The sequence below is a fragment of the Acartia tonsa genome, chromosome 7, assembly GCF_053477335.1.
Source record: "Acartia tonsa isolate MP-2025a chromosome 7, ASM5347733v1, whole genome shotgun sequence".
Classification (NCBI taxonomy): domain Eukaryota; kingdom Metazoa; phylum Arthropoda; class Copepoda; order Calanoida; family Acartiidae; genus Acartia; species Acartia tonsa.
The window spans coordinates 20,914,727-20,940,159 of record NC_137266.1 but is presented as its reverse complement, the minus strand read 5'-3'; the positions used below and the strand labels follow the sequence as shown (position 1 = coordinate 20,940,159).

The 25,433-nt window shown below is 30.1% G+C and overlaps 1 protein-coding gene across 4 annotated transcripts in view; it reads left to right on the top strand.

The window, feature by feature from the left end:
* Positions 1–6,092: 6,092 nt before the first annotated feature.
* Positions 6,093–25,433, top strand: part of LOC145323998 (EH domain-containing protein 1-like) — a 303,862-nt gene continuing 284,521 nt past the window's right edge. For all 4 annotated transcript variants that reach the window (XR_013881164.1, XR_013881163.1, XM_080166635.1 and 1 more), the window contains exon 1: positions 6,093–6,129. The gene's annotated coding sequence lies outside the window, so the exon portion shown is untranslated. The remainder of the gene's footprint in view (positions 6,130–25,433) is intronic.

Sequence of the window (25,433 nt, the reverse complement as noted above, 5' to 3'; positions counted from 1 at the left end):
ATGATTCCAGGTAAAACCAAAATATTTCAGCGGGGGCTTTTTGAGAAAATTAGATTTGAAAATTTCAAGTTCAATTTTCACCACCTAGGAGTTGCCGCATAATCTTGACAAGAAAAGCAAATATTATTTATTTTAAATTTTGAACAACTTTGCTTTTATAAAGTTCTTCATAAAACCACTCCTGAAGGGAGTTAATAAATGGCCATTTTTATCACTTGCTTTGCAAAGGTCACGAAAATTCAGCCTAAAATAAATCAAATAAAGAGGTTTTAAGAAGGACTTCATAAAAGCAAAGTTGTTCATTATTTAAAATAGATAATATTTGCTTTTCTTGTCATTATTTTGCGGCAACTCCTAGGGGGTGATAATTGAACTTGAAATTTTTAAATCTAATTTTCTCAAAAAGCCCCCGCTGAAATATTTTGGTTTCACCTGGAATCATCATGGTTTTATGTCTATTTTCACCATACATAGGTCCCAGGGCTCGGCACTTACTTTTGTCTTGATTCAATTCTAGCCCACAGTGGGTACATTTAGCTCTTTTCGTAAATTCAAACATGTTAGAATTGTTCAAACTTTTCATGACGATTTCTATAACAATTAGTACAATTTAGAAAGCGTAGCAACTCTATAATCGTTATATTGTACGTCCGTTTAAAACATGATGATGTTTTACTTGTTTGACAACAAATTTTCGTATGTTATAATTATCCCATTCATCTGATTTTTGGAATGCTGATTCCTTTTGCTAAAAGGTACAATTTTATAAGCGAAACATCTCTATAACCTTGTCCTAAAAATTATGTAAGTATTTCCTTAAACAGTATTCTCTATTTAAAAAGTTTTGCAGCAAATGTACGTTCAACTTTGTTTAGACTTATGCATTGATATTCTGCTTATTCAGTTATGACACTTTACAAGTTTTAATGTTTTTTTTTAATTCAAGGCTTCGCTTTTATTGAGTTGTCAGCCTTGTTTTTTATATGTACCCAGATTTTCTCTGTAAGATCTAAAAAATGTGTACCATAGGTTTAGTACAGATTTGTAATATAATTATTAAATAAAACAAGGATGACAACATCCATAAAAGCGAAGCACTGAAACGGTAGGACAAACGGACATTAACACTTATATAGTATCTGAACTGAAAAATCGGAACATAAATGTATAAATGTCGAATCAAAATTGTAGGTTAATTTGTTGAAAAACTGCTTAAAAACAGGATAATGTTTATGGACATACTTACATTTTTGGACTTGATTATAGAGTTGCTTCGCTTATAATATTGTTCTTTGTTGTCCCAGAGATCAATATACCAAAAATCAGATCAAACGGATAATTAAAACACTTGAAAATTTGTTGTTAAAAAAGTAGAAAAATCAACATGTTTAAAATGGACGTATGGACATTCTGGTAATGATTATAGAGTTGCTACGCTTTCTAAATCGTACCCAACTACTACAGGAATCATCATGCAAAGTTTGAAATCGATAGGACAATTCTAACATGCCTAAATTAACGAATAAAAGCTATCTATCTCGGACGGACGGACGTACGGACGGACGGACGGACGTACGGACGGACGGACGGACCGACCCTAATTATAGAAAAGCTTCGCTTTTAATTAGTAAGGTTTTTTTTCTTTAGACTTTCAAAATAGAAAAAAATTAAAAAGGGAGTTTTTTCCTACTACATACAAAAAGGTATTGTATTTTTGTGTATGAAAATTTCCCTTTCCGCTATTGTATTATAAGTAGAATGTACATAGTAAAAAAGATAATTGAATAATAGAAACGATACATAAGGGAGATACTCAACAAAATACATATACAGGGTTTTAGGACAAATACAGGGCCATTTTTGTAAAACATTTCTTTAAAAGAAATGTTTGATTTTATGAGTTTTACAAGAAATAGGTTTAGTTAATTTTATTAAGAAGTTTAATTTGTTCTATTATGAAAATGAATACAGAATTAAAGATAAAGAACATGCCTGTAATAACTAATCAAATTTACTTTACAAACGGATATGCCCCTAGCGTCTAAGGGAGGATGAAGGATATTATAAAAAAAGCCTAAAGCTATCCAAAGACATATGTAAAGATTCACTGAACAATACTTGCAATTCGGAGCAGATCTTTAGTTTTGAGATCTTTAGTTTCAGACAAAAAAAAAACTTACTACTTTATAATATACTAGCGGCTGCGGCCTTAACATCTAGGGACTCTTTATTCTAAGGGTAGAAAAATAGCCTAAAGCCATACTAGGACTATAAAAATAAAATAGCCTAAAACTATTTAAGGACCTATAAGAAGCTTCACTCTAAAGAAGAACCATATCTGTTTAGCGGTAAGCGAGATCTCTCGCTACAGACAAAAAAAAAGATTGCTACTTTATCAAATAGGAAAATACACAGCTACTGGCACTTTAGAGTATACAAACAAATGTCAAAATATTCGAGAGAAAAAATCATTTTTAATTACTTTTTGATTTTTTTCAAACACGCACCCTGTATTGTAAAATGGTGATTGAGTAGAGTATAGTTTATTTCTTTTTATCATGAAATATACAAACATAATTAATCAATTCAGGTTAGAATTCCTGTATATTTCGAGGGTTGAAAAAAACATATATAATTCCTTAAATTGTTTGCTAAAGATATCTGAAAAGGTCATTCTAAAGGGGAAAGCTTTGTATTAGTCTAGCTTGGTCGAGTTTTAAAAAAGGTAATGATTGTTGTATTAACCCTTCCCTTATCTCAAGATATGGAAAAATAAATAAATATACGTATATAAGTATGGATGTAGAATCTAGACTACCTGGCCAAAGTTATGGAGACCCTTTCCGTCTGCTAGAAAATTAAAAGGGTCTCTGCACTGTGTGCATATAGCTAATGTCTCCTGGAAAAAAACCTTACTTTTTCCACTCTAGATTGTTTCATAATGTTAACAGGGAATATAATTTACTATCAATAAAAAAAATCTCCATTTTTTATGTAAAAATAGAACTTGACCTATTTTTAATTGTACTTTTTTTCTAGGTTACTTTTTTATTTATCAGAAATTGCGTTTTTATTTACTTATTTTGTTGTTTGTTGTTTTTGGAAAGATTTAAAAATAATGTTTTATCCTTTTTATATAATTTACATGGATGCTAAGTAATAAGACAATGGAGGAAAAAATTTAAGTAAATCACTAATGATGGTAAAAAAAGGACCTCTTTTTTAGACTAAAATTATTAGTTTAAAAATTTGTATCCTAACAGTACTTAAATTTTTTGAGCTTACGAATAAAGTGACGTAGTTATAAAGCTTTAGTTACCACTGATTTTTAGCCTGAAAAAATAAAACATGACATAATAAAACTAAAAGCACATAAAAGTATTATTTACTTTTTATTTTTTTAAGTGAGTGGACAAAATAAAATTCACATTTCAGGGGTATATATAAATATTCTGAAAAATAATTTGTCAAATAAGATGTTTATTAATGTTTCTATCGATATGCATTATCACTTGGATGCTGTACCACATTTTCATGTAATTTGATAAAGTATTTCGCGCAGCAGGCTAAAATAACGTTTATCCCATACTCCCCCCTTTACCTCATCATCTCCCCTTTGATGAACGAACTAACCAATACATGAGGTCCATATTAGCAAGCTAAGTTGAAGACAAATTTTCAATTAATATTTTGAATTAATAGAAATGGTTCCCGTTAATATGTCAGCTATGAACAATTCAATAGATTCACTATAAATGCTGGTTGTAATTCTACAAGATGCTAGAGACGCATCATCTAGTATGATCATAAACCATTACAATTGTCATCAAGTTTTATCTTCATCAATCCTGTCCCCGCCCCCCAAAAAACATTAAATTTTCACTAGAACCACTTTGGTAAAATTTGGTAAGAAGTGGTTTTATCTTTCTCTAAAAATAAAACAAGTATGGCAACATCCATGAAAGCGAAGTTCAATAAATAAGACAGACATGCAAACATTGACAAACATATGAAGAGTATCAATTATCAAAGAAAATATTACATATTATGTCAAAGTCAAATCCTAACAAAAAATAGATACAAATATACCAACCATTTGTTAACGTTGATAAAGTTGCTACGATTTCTAAATTTTACCCACCATTTCAGAAATCACTAATGAAAATTTTAGAACTACAGTACAATACTAACAAGATACATTGATGACAATATCATCCATAACGGGAAGAAGGACCGACCCATTTTAACAAGTAAGATTGATTATGATATCAAAATTGGAGTCGTAAATTCAGGAAGGAAACGTACATTAAAAATAATGACCAATGTAAACAACAATGGGCAATACAGATAATAAACATACCAACAACTTAAAATAGAACAGCGTCGCTGCTCATAAAATAGAATAAAAACTGTGTTGTGAATTTTTCATGTTGTTTATATAAAAATGTATTTTACATACAATTTTATACAAAGATTTTTGTTTTTCAATTTAAACATTTTTGAGATAATATTTTATTTACGTAGTTTCCTGAAAGTGTTTTAGTGGATTTTTTTTATTATCAAGAACATTACTATTCAGTGTTCAAAACACTGTAACAAAAGTAAATTTTGGAAAATTTTTCAAGAAATGATAAATATATACTGAAATAACCAGAATAAAAGTAGACAATGGACTTTAAACTACTAGCCTGTTAACGATTGTCTTACTTAACCAGAAAAAAAACAATAACAAATAAGTATATAAAACGATATTAACTAATGATTTTAATCATTGTCAAAAAATCCCCATTGTCTTATAATCAAAACTTTAAAAATGAAAAAGAAAACTTATTAAACATTTAAAAGAATAATTCAAATTTGATTTTATTTAAGCTTGCATCTGTACTATCTAAATATGCATAATTGATGGGTAAAAACAAACTTTCACACTTTTATAAAAATTATGAATAAAATTGAACTTCCTTGTTTAGAGGATAGTTAGCAGCGGCAGAGAAATTTTATAATATAGATTACCAATATCATAAACCCGTAGCACATCCGCTCGTTGTCGGGGAGGTGAAAGGTTCGAATCTCGGCACGACTTCTATGTACAGTTAGGACTTTTCAGACAAAGTTCGTGCAATTAAAGGGTTAGTTGACTATTGGATGTTACTTAACCTAATATCCACCAGTAGCGTTAGAATATTTCATCCCATTTCAAGCAGATGCCATTGGGTTCTCTAGATGATCGCTGGAAATCGCCTCAAATAGGTAATTGGTATAGATTACCAATATTATAAAAGAGTTAATAAATCTAATAATGCCAATCACGCATCGTATTATAGACAGCTTTTTACGGATATCAAAATCTATTTTAATGAATGTGGAAAATTGTATGTAATACGATGCTTAACACGATTTTTTAGTATGGCGGAGAACCAGTTCTAATCTATCAGATATTAATTGGTTTTGAATCAATATGAAATTCACTATGATATAAGAATGCTACAATTTCTGTAACTAGTAAAAATACCTAACTGCAAAAAGCAAAGTCACTATATTTAGTTGAAAATGTCATTTATCCTTAATAGAGAAATAATCTTGATTAGCGAATGCGGCCCTAAAATCCAGACCAATGTGCTCGAAATAGTTAGGAAGAACATAAAATTTTTAAATAAATTTTTAAATAATAATATACTAAAACCATCCCACATCCATTGTTAAGATTCCCTAAAATGAAGAAATTAATCGGTTCAATTATTATCATAATATTAAGCTACAATTAAAAAAACCTGCTAGTTTTCATAATAGAAAGTATGTTCTTTGTTTTATTGCTTTTATACTTGTCTAAATGTTAATATTTTTTTATTAAAGTTTATTTTTTGTAAAATGTTTTATAAATGAATGAAAATAATCTATATTTACATAGTCTTTGACACCCTCCTGAATCTAACCTATCCAATGGATAGGGTCCCCTTCGCTATAGTTGTTGATGAATATATGATATAGTTAACAATTTTACTCCCTCGGGACAAGGAGAGCTAAAACAATTCGGGATTTAACTCCAGATAAGGATTCAGTAGACTGGTGAAGTTCATGGGTTTTGATAATTACGACCAAGCTAATATTGCTTGATTCACTTCTACAAGAAACAAAATTAATTGAAAATGATTGCTAAAATTGAGATGTATTAGAATAGTGTATATTTTAAAAAAAATTCTAAGTTTAAAAGGTAATTATAATTCATTGCTTCTAAAAATTGCATTTTAACCTTCTCAATCTCAAATGAGAATTACCTATTACCTAATCATTTTTTTTCTGTATGGCGTCAATTTTCGATTGGAGTAGCCCAATTTTTAAGATTTGAGCTAATAAACAGTTTATGGCGTTAACAGTAGGGTGAAGTACAGTGTGTCCCATGAAAAATGGTCTATAATAGCAACAATTTTTCATCATTTACATAACAACGACACGGACATTCAACAGAGACAAAGATGCACAAGATTTGTTTTAATGAAAACTGACGCCTTTTTTGAATTGACAAAAAGAGAAAAATTGCCCTTTCATGGACAGACAAACAAACCTTATAGAAGGTCTAGAAATAAATTTATGAAACTTACAAGCTAAAGGCAAAGATGCTTAAAAAATTCATTTTGACAGAAACACATACATCCAACTACTTTATATAGACTTTAATCTTCTGCAATGAACAATTTGTTTTTAAAAAGGGCAAAAAACCCACAAATAATTATTACAAAAAAGAGCAGAAAAAGGTTCAAGTATATAACGTAATTCAAATAAAGCAAACATAGGAAGCTGCTATTTTTATAAAATTTCATAATCTGCAGCCAAAAACAAATAAATAGCCATTTCAAAAGCGGCATCCGTTGCTCAAATTGATAGTCCTTTTAAAATTGTCACTTGTCATTGTCCTTCTGGCCATTAGGGGTGTATTTTATTAGCATATAGAATAAAATAAGCAAAATTATTTTATATTCATGAATTCTCTTATAGAAAATTAAGGCTACCTTTTGTCCGACAATTAATGTTATTTGGACTTTCGTAAAACATTTAATGCATATTTTGACGAACCACATTTTTTTGCACAATTTTATACCTACATTTTCCTGTAAATTTATAAACAGAAAATATAGTTATATCATTAGTAAAATACCAACATATATATTATATACCAGCAGATAACTTAAGATTATCTATGCTACTAAAAAGTTTAACATAGTGAAATGTTGAATAATTGACTTACAGCTCTCCCAACCCCCTGATATAAAACAGAGATAAATAATCTAGAAAGCTTAAAATAGAACAGGGCTGACAATGATTTTAAACTACTAAAACATTTCGAACAAAGATATTTAGTTTTAAATGAAAATATCTAAATAAAAAACTAAAGACAATGTTCCTTTCAATAAACAAATAAATTAATCAAACACACAAGCCCAAGGGGGAAGGGTACTGAAGATAATAAAGACACACTGAAATTTTGAAAATGTAATAGATTTTACCAATTAAAGCAAATTAACTAGATCAGGGGTGCTATAGACACTTAACTATTGACAGACATAATTTTGTTCTTATAATTTGAAAAAAGACTGAATTATTTCAAAAAAATTCTATCTATGTATCTATTCACTCCCTCTGATTGAAAAGTTGATTTGGAAACATCATTTATTATACATATCCATGGTTTTCACTCAAAGTTACAATAATGCTGATACAAAAAGTCCATAATTTTTGGAAGATTTTTGTTTTCATTGGAATATTAGGATATACTAATATATGTGTGACGACTTTGGTATACAAAATAAATATACAATTTTTGTGACAACAATTATTAGTTAGGAAATTAAATATTATAAAGTTTTTGAATTTCGTAACACAACCAATTTCCTCAATTTGAAACTAAGGCATTGTATTGAGATACAGGGTGGGAAGGTACATTGGACTGTAAATTTTACTTGTAATCAGCTTTATGAAGTCGGTTAGTTTTTTATATGTTCGATCAAAATATTACATGTTTTTGGCAATAACTCTGTTAAAAATGCTTACAAAAGAGACAATTTCTACCGAATAGCTACAATAGTGGAGTTTAGAATTAAAATATTTTAATTTTTAAGAAACAATTTTAAACCTATATTTGGCAGGTTTTTTAGCTATTTTGAAAAAGGTAAAAAATGTTTCCATTAACCCCAAAATAAAAATTGTATTTTGTTCCTTTTTCTTTTCAATGAATATTATTCCAAAATAGAAAAAAATCAATAAAAAGCTCAAAAACACGTAACGACCTTTTCAGTCTGATATTAGAGCAATAAGATCCTAAGCGTTGCTAATTATATGTTTTAATAACGAAATAATTATAGAACACTAAATAGAGATATTAGTTTAGAGTTATATTTATAAAATACCCTAACGAACTTTCTCTTTTTATTTCAAATTTAAATGAAAATAGAACATATGGAAAAACTTTTTATCTGACAAAAAAGCCTAAAGTATATTTTAGTGAAGTTTCTTTCGATTGTCTGTTAAGATTTCTCTAACCACAGAACCAATTGAGTTTTCTATTTTGGTTAAAGGTGCTAGGATAGATTTTCCCTTTAGATAAAAAGGCTAAGATGACAGAGGCGAAGCTGGTTTCTGAAAATAATATAGTCCTATTTATGTCATGAAATAGCTAAGAAATTTATAATACTACGAAAAGTTACTTACATTTATTGTGCATTCGTAACCTTTAGAAGTGAATTTTAGAGTAGCTTCGATTATAATAAAAAAACATGTAAAAAATGTTATAGATTTGTATTAGCTGTAACTAATTTAAGCTTTTCCTCACCCCAATAATTCTTATTGCAAAGCTTTTCTCCAATTAGAGAATAATGCACTAACTGAATATATTTCAAACAAAAATGTTTTCCTTGATAATCGCATCTTTTCTGATGAAAAAGGTTAAAGAATTATTCAAAATTGGCATCGGCGCACCTGGCTCTGTATTTTAAAGGGCAGAAAGGGGTGAAAATATCTTAAAACCATCCCAAGACTTAAATTTGAAAATTAAAAAGTCTAAACTATCAAGGGACCTTTGTGAAGCTTACCTAAATTTGAGAACCTAATTCAGTTTAGTAGCTATTGAAATATTCAGCTTGAGACAGAAAACCCTTGGGCCTTAATACTTTATTTAATAGGATAGTCAAATTCCATAACCTTAACACCAATGCTTATGAGTGTAAAAATACAAATCTATATAAGACTAAATTTGCTATAATTGTCATTTAAAAAGTTTTAAAGACATCACCTCTACTTGTTTTTTTCCCTACATATAATACTGAAACCTGCAGGGATCTAAAGAGATAAGACAATGACCGATAAATTTATCCAAATCCCCAATAATGATACACAAAAATACCCTTATTTAAATCACAATTAGTGGTTGAAACGTTTGTACACTGAACAAAATAAAATTACCAATCAAAATTTAGTAAAAGTTCCCAAGGTTATGAAGCCAACAAATAAGAAAACGTTAATATAGGACTTTGGGGACTAGTGTAATAAACAACCCAATATCCCCTCCCTCCTGTAAACTCCTTTCCATTAAAAAGTCTGGAACGTGAGCAGACAAAAATGGCAGGATCGAAGCAGAACTAATGGTCCTGTTTTAATGCTAAAATATTCAGCTCAGAAATCTAAAGATAGTTAAATAAGTTATACACATTTTTCTGCTAGTAAGAACAACTCATGTTTTATTATATCAACAAAAGAATAAAAGACTACACACATATTCTCACTTTGAGAATAGAGTTAATTATTATATATATGTCTATATATATTGGAATGTTTTATTTAATTCGTTATGAAAGGTTAGGTAACAAAAAAACTATTCTAATATATATAAAATATTTTTTTTTTGTATTAAGCAAAATATCTCGGATGGATCTTCTAATTTTATTATACTTTAGACCTTAGAAAGCTTCATAAGTCGAGCCTTAACCATTAATTTTAGTTTTATGTAAAGAAAACTTTCCTTTTCTGGGGGGGGGGGGGGGGAGTATTTTTTCTTAGGATCGATTCCTCTTGCAAGTTTGGAGGTACTCTCTCCCAAAATAATTATACATATGCTGTGAACCTATAACAAGCTTTATTAGTAAAGGAGAACTATATCGGTCAAGCGGTTAGCAAGAACTTAAGCTACACACAGACAGACTTTACTTACTTTTAAATTAGTAAAAATAACATGAAATAATTGTTGTTTTCTTATCTTATTTACATATTACTTTATCTCTGAATGAAACCTGAATTAAACTTGATGCCTTATAACGGCCAAGGATTTTGTTTCCAATTTGATTATACCATGGATTTTTGCAAAATTTTACATTCTAAATTCTTTTTATTTGTCTATTCATTCGTATATAATGTTAGAGGACAAAGAAGCTCAAAAAATCAGCATGTGACGTCATAAAAATGAGGAATTATTCATATCTTTTTTAGGGGTTTTCTTTCCCATTCCTGCTCTCCTCAGAGCTACTTTGTCCCTCACATGTATGATTCTTTTTTATTTAATTCATATCCTTTTTAGTAGCGAAGCCACTCTATAATTCACTTTGTCCGTCCGTCAGTCAGTCCGTCAGTCAGTCCGTAACGCTATGGGGGAAATGGGATTTACTCAGCTCCTATAAAAGATAGAATGCTGAAATTTTTTGACAACATTCCCATCATTGAGGAGCACAATTGACCATAAAACATCATTGGCGTTCGGACCGATTTTTAGCAGGTTTTAGGCTATTTTTATATTTTTCACATTTTTCTCCATATCTTCAGTGTTTATGGTCCGATTTTCAAAATTTTTTCAGTTACAGATATTAAAATTAAATTTCCCGTCGTTTAAAGGAACAACCATGAAGGCCAGACTGCCTTTTAAGCAGGTTTTAGGCTATTTTTATATTTTTCACATTTTTCTCCATATCTTCAGTGTTTATGGTCCGATTTTCAAATTTTTTTCAGTTATAGATATCAAAATTAAATTTCCCGTCTTTTAAAGAAAACAATCATGACGGCCAGACTGCCTTTTTAGCAGGTTTTAGGCTGTTTTTTAAATATTTAACATTTTTCTCCATATCTTCAGTGTTTATAGTCCGATTTTCAAAATTTTTCAGTTATAGATATCAAAATTAAATTTCCCGTCTTTTAAACAAAGTAACCATGACGGCCATATCCATATCTTCAGTGTTTATGGTCCGATTTTCAAATTTTTTTCAGTTATAGATATCAAAATTAAATTTCCCGTCTTTTAAAGAAAACAATCATGACGGCCAGACTGCCTTTTTAGCAGGTTTTAGGCTATTTTTATATATTTAACACTTTTTTCCATATCTTCAGTGTATATAGTCCGATTTTCCAAATTTTTTAAGTTAAGGATTTAAAAATTAAATTTTTTGTCGTTTTAATAAAACAACCATGACGGCCAGACTGCCTTTTATCAGGTTTTTGGCTATTTTTATATGTTTTACATATTTCCCCATATCTTTGTTTATTTTGATGCAATTTTCAAACTTTTATGGGATATCAGTATCAAAATAATTTTTCCCATTGTTATGAGCATCTTTAATATAATTTATTTTGACCATCGTCATCATGCAAAATAAAACAAGGTTTCATGTTTATTTTATCCAATAAATCTATTCTTGATTTTAGTAAAAACCTTTTGTATCTACCTGTACGTATTCCCATCGACGATTTTTTATGCTTCGCTACTTTATGGATGTTGTCATCCTTGTTTATATCTCACTTACTCTCTCTTCATTCCTAACTTTCTTTGCAAATTTTTATACTTACTCTAATCCCTATATTTGAGTAACATGATGTGTATCTGTATGTTTGTCTAATGCAAAGGATCTGGCTAAATGGTGAGCATATATGGTTCTCCTTTACAGTGACGCTTCTTATAGGTCATTTGGGGGAGTGTACCATAACCAAAGATAAAATGCCGATTAAAAAACACCCTTATGACCAGTAGGTAACTTTCCTTATAACCAAAACACACTTTGATTTCTGAAAGTAAATTATTATAAAATGAAGGAGTATATACCCAATCCATAATATGAAGTATTTGAGTATTAAATAATAATCAATAACGTTTATATCTAACCAATTCATATGGTTGAGAAAAGGGAAAATCATAAAGAAAAACAATTGTTAGAACAAAATTAAGATATTTTAAAATTCTAAATACAAAGTAGAACGATGTCTGTCTGTTTGTTTGTTTGTTTGTCTGTACCAAAGGATCTCGCTTACCGCTGAACCGATTGGGTTTTCCTTTACAGGGTAGCTTCTCAAAGGTCCCGAGAATATTTATAATCATTTTCTTGGGGGTGGGACCCCCCCCAAAAAAAAAAAAAAAAATTAAAAAACCTCACCTGTTGTTTTTTCTTTTTAAAACTAAAATTAGAATAGTGGGGTCGACAACCCCACCCCCCCCCCCCCCTCAAAAAAAAGTCTTCCCCCCAATTGAAGTTTTTTTTTAGTTTTTCTTTTAAATCTAAAATACGAAAAATTAGGTTGATCAATCCTCTTGGGGCAAAGCCCCTAGAGGCTTGGGCGAAGCCGCAAGTGTATCATAAAGCTGATATTAAAGATTATTACAGATCATTACAGATTTTTTGTAAAGATTCCACTGCACTGACAAACAATGGTCTTACAGTATAACATGTTTAGACCATAACACCTTGGTGAAGATTTGATTTTATGGAGAAATGTGCTTATCTTGGCTTTTTTAAAAGTTTAAAGTCCAAATTCTTTCGCAATTGTAATATAATTTATAACTAAAAATAAACGTCAATCTGTCCATAAAGCTTTTTTCTTATTAGTCATCCTTGTTTTTATTATATTTATTACTGTATTAAAGTCTGTTATTTTATGTTTTTCTGAACATAATTCTGTGTCCATGTTAAAATTAATCTATATTAAATCCAAATAACAGTGTGTAATATGGTGTCCCTACGTATCAGATTATATGATAAATTCACTAAGTGAAAAAGTCTTGATACTTCCCAGCTATTTATTGAAATATATTTCGGTGGACATTGCACCCTCATCAGTCTAAATGACATAAATCATATTAATTTAATTTACATATTAAAAGATAGGTAAAAATAAAGAAATTTGTAGATCTATAAAGGCAGAAAATGTTGCTAAAAAAAAGAAGAAAATAATATGATCAACCTTGAGTTTAGTTGGATGTTAAAAGTAAACTGGATGGGATTTTTTTAGCAAGAGACAATATCAGCAGGGGGGGGGGAGGGTGTTTAAAATACATTGATATACATAAATTTTAATATTTGCCATTTTTATATGAAAAAAACTATTTTCTTTTTTTTTATTAAATTATCATTCAAAATTAAAGCTTACTTTTATAGATGAAGTATTTAGAATTAGGTTATGCTGCATAGATACTGTAGAATAAAATTTTTGTGAGAGTGTGAGAGAGAAGGAGAGATATGGAAAAAAGAAAGAAAGTGTAAATGAGAGAGAGAAAGAGAAAAAATGAGAAAAACGAGAGAGAGAGAGAGAGAGAGAGAGAGAGAGAAAGAGAGAGATGGAGAATGAGAGAGAGACATAATTTTAAATAACAGAAGAACATACAAACTAACATAGTCAGCTTTAGAGTAGATTCACTAATAATAAATATTCCCAAACGTATGAACACCTGTAATACATTAACAAAAGGTCTCGCCAATTAAAATCAATAAAATGACAAATGTATTTATAATTTGTTTTTCACTTAATCTGATAAGCTCTTGCGCAAACTTTTACCGTATTTCAATTCTATATTTCTCTTGGGAGGGTGGTGGTACCCTTCCCCAAAATAGTTATTAATCTTCCTAATGGAAGCTACACTGCAAAGGAGAACCCTATCGGTTCAGCGGTTACAGAGATTCTTTGTTACACAAAGACAGAAAGACAAACACACAGACACAGATTCTGTTACTTTTATTTGACAAAAATATAATATAATGGCCAGTTTTATTATGTATGGTATTAATTCTTTCTCCCTCTCTCTCACCTACTTTCTCTCTTCCTATCTCTTTAACTCTCTCTGCCTTTCTCTTTCTTTCTTTTTTTCTCTCTCTCTCTCTCTCTTTATTTCTTTCTTTCTCTCTCTCTCTCTCTCTTTATTTCTTTCTTTCTCTCTCTCACTCTCTCACTCACTCTCTCTCTCTCTCTCTCTCTCTCTCTCTCTCTCTCTCTCTCTCTCTCTCTCTCTCTCTCTCTCTCTCTCTCTCTCTCACCTCTACTCTCTTTTTAAGGGTTTCTTTCTTTTTGTTTGTGTTTTGTATCTATTATACATGTCCATCTGTCCATCTGTCTATCATATTATTCTTTATACTTGTACATAAAGTTTTGATATAAATATAATATAATACACTTACAAATAAGTGCACATGCTTGTACTATTAAACTTTTGTTTGCTACCATACATTTATAAATTCAAGAACATTGATATAGATTCAGAAAATTAATTGGATTTTAAAAGGCTATTTATTAATCAAGCTTTTTAGTATCACAGCTATAACTTTTTTTTTATGAAGACGTAGAAAGTACCTTAATGACGTCATAAAAATGAGGGATGAGCAGAAGAGAAATGGGAAAGAGAACCCCTAAAAAAGAGATGGATAAACCCTCGTTTTTATGACGTAACATGTTGATTTTTTGAGGGACTTTCTTCGTCTTCGTTTTTGTTTGTCTACAATATTTAATTTACTATTTACATATATTAAACATTGCTTTCAGTTTAAAAACCGATCTTTTTTAACAACATTTTTAATAAATATTTTCTCTCACATCGTTATACATTTCTTTTTTACCAAGCTGCCATGGTATCTAGAGTAACAAAGATTAAATCCATTGTCCTATCCCTGATAATTCTACAGATAATCAAGGAGGGAAGGAATATTGGACTGAAAATTATGCTAGTGCCCGGAGTTTTATGAAAAAGATTTAGCTTAATTAATTACTTTTAGGACTTACAATGAAGTTTAAAAATCTTTTAGTATCCGTTTTCTTGTTTATTGTAATTGGGGGTGTACAACAATTTATCATCCATTGTCTTATCCCTTCATATCCCTGACAAATAATAGAATCAATAGAATTTGGCATGGTAGTTCAATTATTTTGAGAATTTTTCATTACAAGGCAATTGACATACAAATGTATGTTTATGGGGGGAGGGGGATAAGGGTTCTTGGATAATATTGGCATAAAATAAGTAATGTCCGTCCGATAAATCAATGAGTATATCCAATGATAATACACACAAAATTCTCCCCTCTGTAGATTACAATAATTTGTTGAAAAGTTTGGTCACTCAACTTAATAAACCTACCAATCAAAATTCAATAAAAGTCCCCAAAGTCGTTATGTCAAGGCCCAACAAATAAGAAAACGTTATAAAACTTTGGTGCAATAAACAGCCTATTGTCCCTTTCTTTCCTGCATATTACCGCTATAACGTTATTCTAATAATTGAATTATTGTTTTTTCCGTTTTTTATATCTTAAGTAACGCCAGGAAAAAAAATGCCAAACATCCAGCTGATTTAATAAATGTTCATAATATTTGTCCGTTGTTTTTATATCTTTTTTTTTTTGGGGGGGGGGGGGGATTTAGTAAAGAGATTTTAGATAAAGGATAGGGGAGAATGAATGAATTTGACAAATAAATAAAGGAGTAATATGGAGGGGTGGGGGAAGGGTCAAAACCCATAGTATCATTTATATTCGCACCCTCTGCATATTATAATAATGGCAGATTTCTAAATAGTATTAGTTAAATCAATAAAACAGTTCACTATGAGTAGAAAGTTAGAACTTTTGTAGTAAGAAAACCCGCGACCGTGGCTCAACACGTAGCGCATCCGCTCGTCGTCGGGAAGGTGATAGGTTCGAATCTCGGCCCGACACCGCGTCATAACTAAAGACGTTAAAAATGGTTCCCACTGCTACTATGTCAGATGCGCGACGTAAATAGTTAGAGTGGGGGGAATGCCTTGGCCCAAAACAGGCGCAACTCGCTACCATGCACAGTTGGGACCTTTAGACAAAGGTCGTGCATCTCAGAGAGTTGGTTGTCTGATGGGTGAATGGACGCTTTACACCGCAATCATAAGTATTGTATGTATGTTTCAAGGTGCGTGGAGAGAGGTCAAGTTACCTAGTACCCGAAGCGACACCTAGCCCCCTAGAATCTTAACTCTTTGTAGTTAGAATATACATGGATATCATGACAGGGAAAAAAGTGTCGTCATATTAGGTTGCTAACATGGGCAACATACATGACACTTTCCGTATCTCAACTTGTAGTAATATTATAGCAAATGTTCGAAAACGACTTCCATTTTGGTTCTAAATCTTTTTGGTAAATATTGGACGCAAGTGTCCTGGATATTTTAATATTTGTTAGAATAAATTAAAATTCAATGGACATTCTCTCAATAAAGTTGTAATTCTTTAGATTGTTGTAAAATAAACATAGGGGTTAAAGTTCTAGTGTTTTACACAAATGTTCATTTGTTTAAACCTTAATAACATAGCCTCTTAAAAGTTTTATCGACGACGTATTATTTTAAGAAATCATATAAGCATATTTATATTGGTATGAAAATAATAATATTAGTAACACTAGTACTATTTTGCACTAAATAAATAAGTGGTTAATTCATAGTTTATCAAAAGGTGGTATCTTTCTTTTATATGAAACTCTATTATATAGAGATGAAATTCAAATTAATCCACACTTCATGAGCATTAATGTATTTCCTAGATTTCTAGTTCTTTCTAAAACAAAGTATAACAGTAGGATTTTAACCTTATCCTCACCTGCAACTTTGTTGTCAAACTACTGTAACTGAATGACTTGGGTATTGGTCAAAAACCATTAAAACAGCTCATAATAATTTGTTTACTGCAAGGGGTCTCAAATGTAATATATTCGATATCAATTTTTAATATGTGATAAAATTTATGTATATATATGGGTATACGAGCTGTGGCGTGCACAGCGATTGGTGAAAAGGGGGAGGGGAGATAAGTCATGATATGTTGGGAAAAGGAGAAGTCGGATCTCACCAATTACTTGCTTCAGGGGTGTCGAAACACCCCTATACCTCCATCCATAGGATGGATGTTTAATATTTATTCTAAGAAATATGTTTTTAAATTGGTCTGTAGGTCTAGATTAAACTTTAAAAGCTATAGGAATCTGTAAACTTTTAATCTTGTATTTATTTGATTTTTTAGTACTAAACAGCGTGAAAAATTTGCCTGTTAAAGCCACTTAAAATGAATATACATATAATTGTAATAATTAATGTCGACCATAAGCTTTGTATTAAAAGTTTTCACATAACAAACAAATATTTTTCACATTAAAAATCCCTGTCTTAAATCATATCACCCTTTTTGAAACACGGATTAAGTCTAATTTCATAATTATTTACGGCAATAAATCAAACACTCAAAAAGAATATAAATCGTTGATTCGTAGATTTATTGGCTATTAACAAGAAAATGAAGTTTATTTGTAGCGAAACCTTATCAAACAATGAAAAGAATGATTTGAGGAAAGAATAAATAGTAGAATAGTATTTAATTAAATCCTTATATAAAGGTAAAAGAATGTCTGTTTGTGTGTCTACTTTATGTTCTCACTAACCTCAAAACTGATGTGGTTCTCCATTACATTAAAGCTTTAAATATTATTGTATGCCCAACAATTGTGTCAAACGTAAATATTTGATGATAAATACTTGCTGCGCTACTTATATACATAAATACCCTTGTTAAAGACGAAGCTTTTCTATATTTAGGGTAGTTCCGTCCGTCCGTTACGGACAGTTAGCTCATTTCGTTAATTTATACAGGTTAGAATTGTCCTATTTGATGATAAATACTTGCAGCGCTACTTATAAACACAAATATCCATGTTTTAACATAATTATTTGTATCATAAGATTCTATGATGTGAGGGGCTAGAATAACAAATTCAAGCATCATTTTATTCAATAAATAGGAATAAAGTCAGAATAAAGAGTTGAAATTTATTTTGCCTCTGTTGCTTGTGGTAAAGACTGTTGATTGTTGCTAGAAGCGAAGATACTCCTTAAATTAAATAAGTACGCCATCACTTGAAGAATCTTATAATATCTCATTTTTACTTTTCCTTCTTTTCCTAAATTCCTCCTTTCCATCCTAAATCGGCCTTTTTTTGGTTTTCATGATTTTTTATCAATAATTTGACTAAAAACTTTCTGTAATACAATTCTTTTTTAAAGTATGTTTTTTTGCAGCACCTTTGTGATAAAACTATTAATATATCAAATTAGTTTAAATGGTTTTAGGTTATTTTTCAATCTTTGATTATAGAGCTTCTAGAGCTAGGGGTGCAGCATCTAGTGTTTGTTATAAAATTAATTTTACATTTCCTTACCCCTATTTCCCTGTAAAATTATTAGTCCAAACTACATGTGAGGTATATGTGAAATGAAATCATTTCAACATGTATAATCTAACATTTACTTACCCCTTTATCTCTGTAAAATTATTAGTCCAAACTACATGTGAGATATATGTGTAATGAAATCATTTCAACATGTATAATCTTACATTTACTTACCCCTATATCTCTGTAAAATTATTAGTCCAAACTACATGTGAAATATATGTGTAATGAAATCATCTCAACATGCCTCTGGAATTCAAATTATAAATTACATTTTCTCTTCCAATTTGTTTTGAATAAATTTCTTATTCTATTTTATATTATAAACAAGGACAATAATGATCATATGTAGCGCTGTGATACAATATTCAAGTTAAAATAAATGCAAAAAATATTGTATGATTTTTAAAGTTTATTAATTTTTATAAAAATGTTTTCTTATAATTAAAAACTTTGGGTAGGTACTTTTATTGAAATGTTTGGTTCATTAAGTTTCAACCACTAATTATAATCTACAGAAGAGGTAATTTTGTGTATCATTATTAGGTTAGTATTTCATTTTATCGTCCATTGTCTTATCCCTTAAGATTCCTATATTGTATAAAAGTAATATTGTTAGTCAAATAAAAAGTAATATCTAATTGAATAAAAGTTTGTTGCTCCATACCTTTCTTCGATTATCAAATAGTCACAGAGTATTTCTGCTGCAAGTGTATTTTGTCTTAATTTAACAGAAAAATTCAGCAAAAAATAGCCTTTTGGATATATAGATAACTAAAAAAATAAAAATCTTTTAATGCTAAGTACAATCGCTTAGCTACAAATATATTGACCAAGGTCCTTAACGAGAATAAGACCTGGCCATGACAGGTTTGTTTACTTCGCCTCGTGCAACAGTTTTATCTGGGGCTAGGAGTGCCTCAATTAACACTGGCTATAGATGAAAGATCTCGTATCTAACTCTAATTGCCAGTGCTAGCATGACAGCATGAGTCAAAATGCTGTTGTTTATGTTCTTATTAATATTTGTAGAAAATTGAAATGGACATTTAAATTTTTTTCTAAACTTAAAGTTACTTTGTAAATTTTTTGTCATAAAAATGCAATATATTCCTAATTATAGTCTGACTAATAGTGTTATGGTAATATTTTGTGTATATTAAGAACATTCATTTATTATATTGAGACCCCTAGTGGTGATTTTTAAAACTATGTAATGTACAATATTGCTTCTAAATTTGTACACAACATTATAGCAAAGGAAAGAAAGAATAGACTTTTGAATCAATCGATTTATTAGAGTAGGTAAGCATTATAGCTAGACCATAGTCGTGTATATGAGGGGCAACAAGAAATAACTGTCTTTCCCCCCCCTTTCCTGGCTAAACCCTAAAACCCTGTGCACGCGGTATTAAATGATGAGCTATCGCTCGATCATTTATTACCTTGGGATTTAAATATTCATTTATGCTAAATTTTGTTTGATTAAACAACTCATTTCAGTTTTTTAAAAATATCGCAGCTTTGTAATTTGTCGTTTTAATTAGTATATCAAAATTATAATACATTTCATTAGACACTTCTAGTATGCTGCTAGTATGTAATAAAAGTTTATTATTTGTAAAATACATATTTATGCGTTGTAATATCAGCTAAATTATACATTCTCATGGGCTGAAAATATTCATATTTTGGACATAAACATTGGAGAAGCTAATAGAAAATTTGGTCTGGATATTTTGAAAGCGTGTTTGGGCTGTCTGGTGAATGTGGTTTCGGACAATTAGGGCTCTTTAGAAAGCAAGGAGAATGTTGACCATAATTAATCATATAAAAGTAACATGATGTCTGTATGTAAATTAAGATTACGCTAACCGCTGGTTCGAAATAATAATAAAAAATCATAAAGTTAGCACCATTTTTAAAATCTTGGACCTTCTCACCTACCCCTCTCTTTTTAGATTTGAAAGGTGTCTATAATACGATACGATAAATAACAATAATTGATGTCTGAAATTTGAAGCACAATCCAAAACATGAAAATTGAATATTGTTGTATTGATCTTTATGTAAACTTGAGGCATATAAAATCAGATTTACCATGCTCTACCAATATAACAAAAAGTTGGGCTACAAATCACAAGAGAGAGAGAGAGAGGGGGGACAATTGGCTGTTTATTACACTAGTACCCAAGGTTTTATGATAACGTTTTCCTATTCTTTGGCTTAACAACTTTGGGGACTCCAGTGAATTTTGATTGGTTAGTTTATTTTGTTCAATGTCGAATCGTTAAGTTAAGTTAAGTGTTCAATCGTTTCAACCAATTATTTTAATTACTAGAAGGGGTAATTTTTTGTATCAGCATTGGGGATGTACATCAATTTATCGGCCATTGTCTTTTCCCTTTAGATCCATGGCTACAAATACTTTTATCCAGAGTATAGAATTTACATCGGTGGATAACTTCTTCCCCCTGGGACCCCTCCCTTTCTGATTTTTTTAAAGGGGTAAAATTCGAGAGTTAATAAATAAAATCAGTAATGTTTTCAGAGGGGACTTATTTCAGGGGGGGGGGGTGTTTATTATCTAATTGATCCTACCATTTGTAGGATCTTAAGTGACAAACAAACCCTCAGACAAATATAAATTGAGAGAAAACTGCCATCTTACTTTAAAATATTTTTTTTTCATATTGGGCTTTTTGTAACAAACCCCGCCAAAAGAGTTATACTTACAAATACAAAAACAAAATGTAAATATATTTTACTTGTGTGTACATAAATAGATGTATTTTAGTAGCGCAGCTACTCTATAATTAGGGTATGATCGTACGTCGACCGAAAACTGGTGTTGCAAACTGACTGTATATATTTTCAGTTTACTATTATTTATCAAAAAAAATTATTAGCTTAATGTTCTGCAATGTTATGAATATAATTGTCCTTGTTAGTTTATAATAATAGGTATAAACTAGGAATCTAAAGGGATAATACAAGCCGGGACGATAAATTGATCTAAATACATCCCTAATGTTAATGAATGATCCACAAAATCACTACTATTTAAGATTACAATTTGTGGTTGAAACGTTTAAACGCTCAGCTTAATAAACCAACAAATCATAATTCAATAGAAGATCCGAAAGTTGTTAAGCCAACGAATAAGAACACGTTATTATAAAATTTTGGGGACTAGGGTAATAAACAGCCCATTGTCCCCTCCTTCCCTGTTTATTAACACAAAAAGGGGAATAAAGAAATGATATATATTGTTATTTCTTTTAACAGTTAATATAAGATATAATTTATAGTATTCTTATAGGAAACAAATTATTTTAAGGAATGGTTATACCCCTTTATTGCAGAAATTATTATATAATTTACAATTCTAACCAGGGGCAGTCCGTCTCATCAACAATTCTTCAATAATTCTTCAACATTTCTTGGAAAATCACCAAACCTACCACGGTAATTGTCAGCTGATATAGCAAAAAGAAAGATGCAACTACTTCTATTATGTACTATTGTTCATTTATCTGAGTATAAATCATAAGTTATCACCAAACCTTGTTAGCTTAGAATTTTAGAATTGCCGTCTGCTGGTGGAATCAAAACAAAGATTTCTTTCTAAAGAATTTAGAATTAGGGAGATTAAAAAAATATTTTAAAAAACTTCTTAAAATTAAAATCTTTAAATTTTTTTCTTATCCAAAATATTTGTAACTGTTTAAAATCAAAAACAAAATATTTCAAAAAATTTTTAATCCTAAACATTTTCAAGCACTTTGTTTAACCCCCTGAAGTAGGTTAACGCAAAAGTTTCAAAATGATTCAATAACTAATTAATATCTCACTTTATGAATCTATAAAAAATGAAATAGGACAAATTCAATCAAAACAATTTGGATCTTTAAAGAAAAATTGAAAATAATTAGAAAATAATCAAACTTATGCCTAAAGCTCAAAATTAAATTCATATTTCATTATTTATCAAACAAGGATGACAACATCTATGAGAGCAAAGCTCTGATACGATAGGACAAATGGACATGAACACTTATAGAATGTCAGAACTGAATAATCAGAAGTGAAATGTATAAGAGTCGAAGCAAAATTGTTAGTAAACTTTGTTGAAAAACTGCTTAATACAGGATAATGTTTATGGACATACTCACATTTCTAGGACTTGATTATAGAGTTGCTTCGCTTATAATATTGTACTTTGTTGTCCCAGGAATCAGTATACCAAATAAATAGGATAATTAGATCACATAAAAATTTGTTATTAAAAAGTAAAAAAAATCAACATAATGTTTAAAATGGACATGTGGACATTCTGGTAACAATTATAGAGTTGCTATGCTCTCTAAATTGTATCTAACTACTACAGGAATCACATGCAAAGTTTTAAAACAATAGGACAATTCTAATATGCCGCCCTTTTGATCGTTTTCAATTTGTTTTACATTAATGGTAGGGAAAGGGGGGACTCTGTGCTCTACAAGGCACTTTGGGGGAAATTACCCATATCTTAAATGATTCAAATGTTTGTAAGTTGTAATATTCGGAGAAGATTATAAGTTTTTAGGTTTGATTATTGCAGTACTTATTAAATCATGATTTCAGGAAAGCTTTTTTATTTTACTTCCCTAATTCGCCACTTTCCTCCAACGTGTTTAGCTATTAGAGACAAGAAGTTGCCAAGAAAGTCAAAATTAAACTACTACAAATATTATAAAATGTATTATTGTGAAAATTCATAGCTATGTAGTTCAGAATTTTATTGCTAGGTGTCGTAAAAACCTTTTTTGAATTAAAATATGTATATGAGATAAATTTTTTAATAATCTTAAATATTTTTCAAAGTATCACAGCTATTCACTCTTTAGGATTTTTATAAATTTATTCACTCTTTAACATATAATTTACGAGTAGTTTATGATTTAGATAAAATACCTAAATATCGTAAAAAAGCTTTATTTCTGCCCATACATCTTTAAACTGGACGTGCAGGCAAACTCTGTCTATCCTTTTAGCATGGCTTTTAGTAAACAAAGCAAAAAGTGTTAAAATAATGCTTGAGTTTATTATCAAATTCTGCCAAAAGTTGCTTTATCTCATCATCAAGTTTAAACTGGAAATCTAAGAAATCAGCTCTAAAGCATTGTTTGCCAGAATAGCCTTCCCTTGTCCCTGAATTCTAACGTGCCTAAATTTTCCGATCAGGATCCGTTATGCTGACAGACAGACGTACTCTTAGAAAAGCTACGCGTTAAAAAATTATACAATAACAAAATTGAAAATAAATATTACTAGCTATAGCCTATTCTCATTTTAAAACTTTAAGCAAATAAAAATATTGAAAGAAGTTTACATATTTAGAAAAATAAAACCATCTTACCGTTTCTGAAGTCAATACGTCATTATATTGACTGTACAGTTAGGGGTCAAACTACGTTAAAATTCTTTTGTGATACTGCGATATTTAAGATTTAGAAAACACGTAAGCAGATGAAATATTAGAATTGAATGTTATTTGTCGGTCACACTATAGATACATATACTATAATCCTTTATTTAGATACGCTTTATAAAGGAGATATAATAGAATACTACTTTAGTATTAATATATCCTTACAATTTATGCTAGAAAAGACCAACATTCACTAATTTGTTCCAGAGTTACTACATTTAATTTTTTACATGTTCCTTATATAAAAAAGTTGAGGACGTATGTCTGACTGTGTGTCTTTCTGCGTGTACCAAATAATATTATTAACCGCTGAACAGATATGTTTCTCATTTCTGATAAATCATGGAAAGTTTTATAGCTATTTCTGGGGAAGGACCACCCTTCTAAGAGAAATCGCCATTAAAAAATATTTATTTCCGTCATAGTTTTACGGACTGCCTGACGAACAGACAAAGTGAGTGAATTAAAGAACAAGTATGATCTTTTGGCCATTCTTGAGACAAAAATTTCTTGTAATGATGCTATTCTGATAATGAAATCATGGATATATATCATTGCCACAATTTATTTCTAAACTTCTTTCTATGTCCCTTGGAAATAGATAACCCAGGGGGGAAGGGGGGGGGAGGGAGGAAACATTAGACTGTAAATTATGCTGGTACCCAAAGTTTTATAAACACATTCTTCCGTTCATTTGATTTAATATTTTGGGTACTTTTATCAAACTGAAAGTGTCGAAACCTTTTAACCTTTTTAATCTACAGAAGGGTAATTTTTAATATTTTTTTTATAGGGATTTACATAAATGAATCATTGTCTAATCCCTTAAGCTCCCAACAGATACCTAGGGAATTGATATTATTATCACAAAGAATAAAGGATATTTGATTGATGCAATATTTGAGTGAAACATATTTGTCTCAAAAATCAATTTTTATTTCTTCCAAACAATTAATTTGTTCTTCCTTGTTATCCATCATCCCATATCCGGTTTCTTAGAGAGCAACTGTGAAATGAATCTTCCCCCAAACTCTATGCCCTTGTTTCTCAGGGAGGAAGGGGACAATGGACTGTTTATTACACTAGTCCCCAAAGTTTTATAATAAGGTTTTCTTAATCGTTGGCTTGAATGTTTATGGTTTGTTCATCAAGTTGAGAGTCCAACTGTTTAAACCACTCATTGTAATGTACAGAAAAGGTAGTTGTGTGTTTTATCATTGGGGATGAGCACCAATTTGTCGACCATTGTCTTATCCTTTTAGATGCCGGTTTGTTTCTACATTTTGTAGCTTTAGACTCTTTAGGGGGGAAGGTGGTTGAAAAAAAACTCTTTTATTTTTCTATGGAGAGTTGTATTAACTAAAAGAAGATTTTTTTAAATTTGGGGGAAGATCAATTTGATGTTAATTAATTATGAAATTAAATCATAATTAGCTTGCTAATTATTGATAATTATTTTAGAACAATATTCCAGGATTGGCTA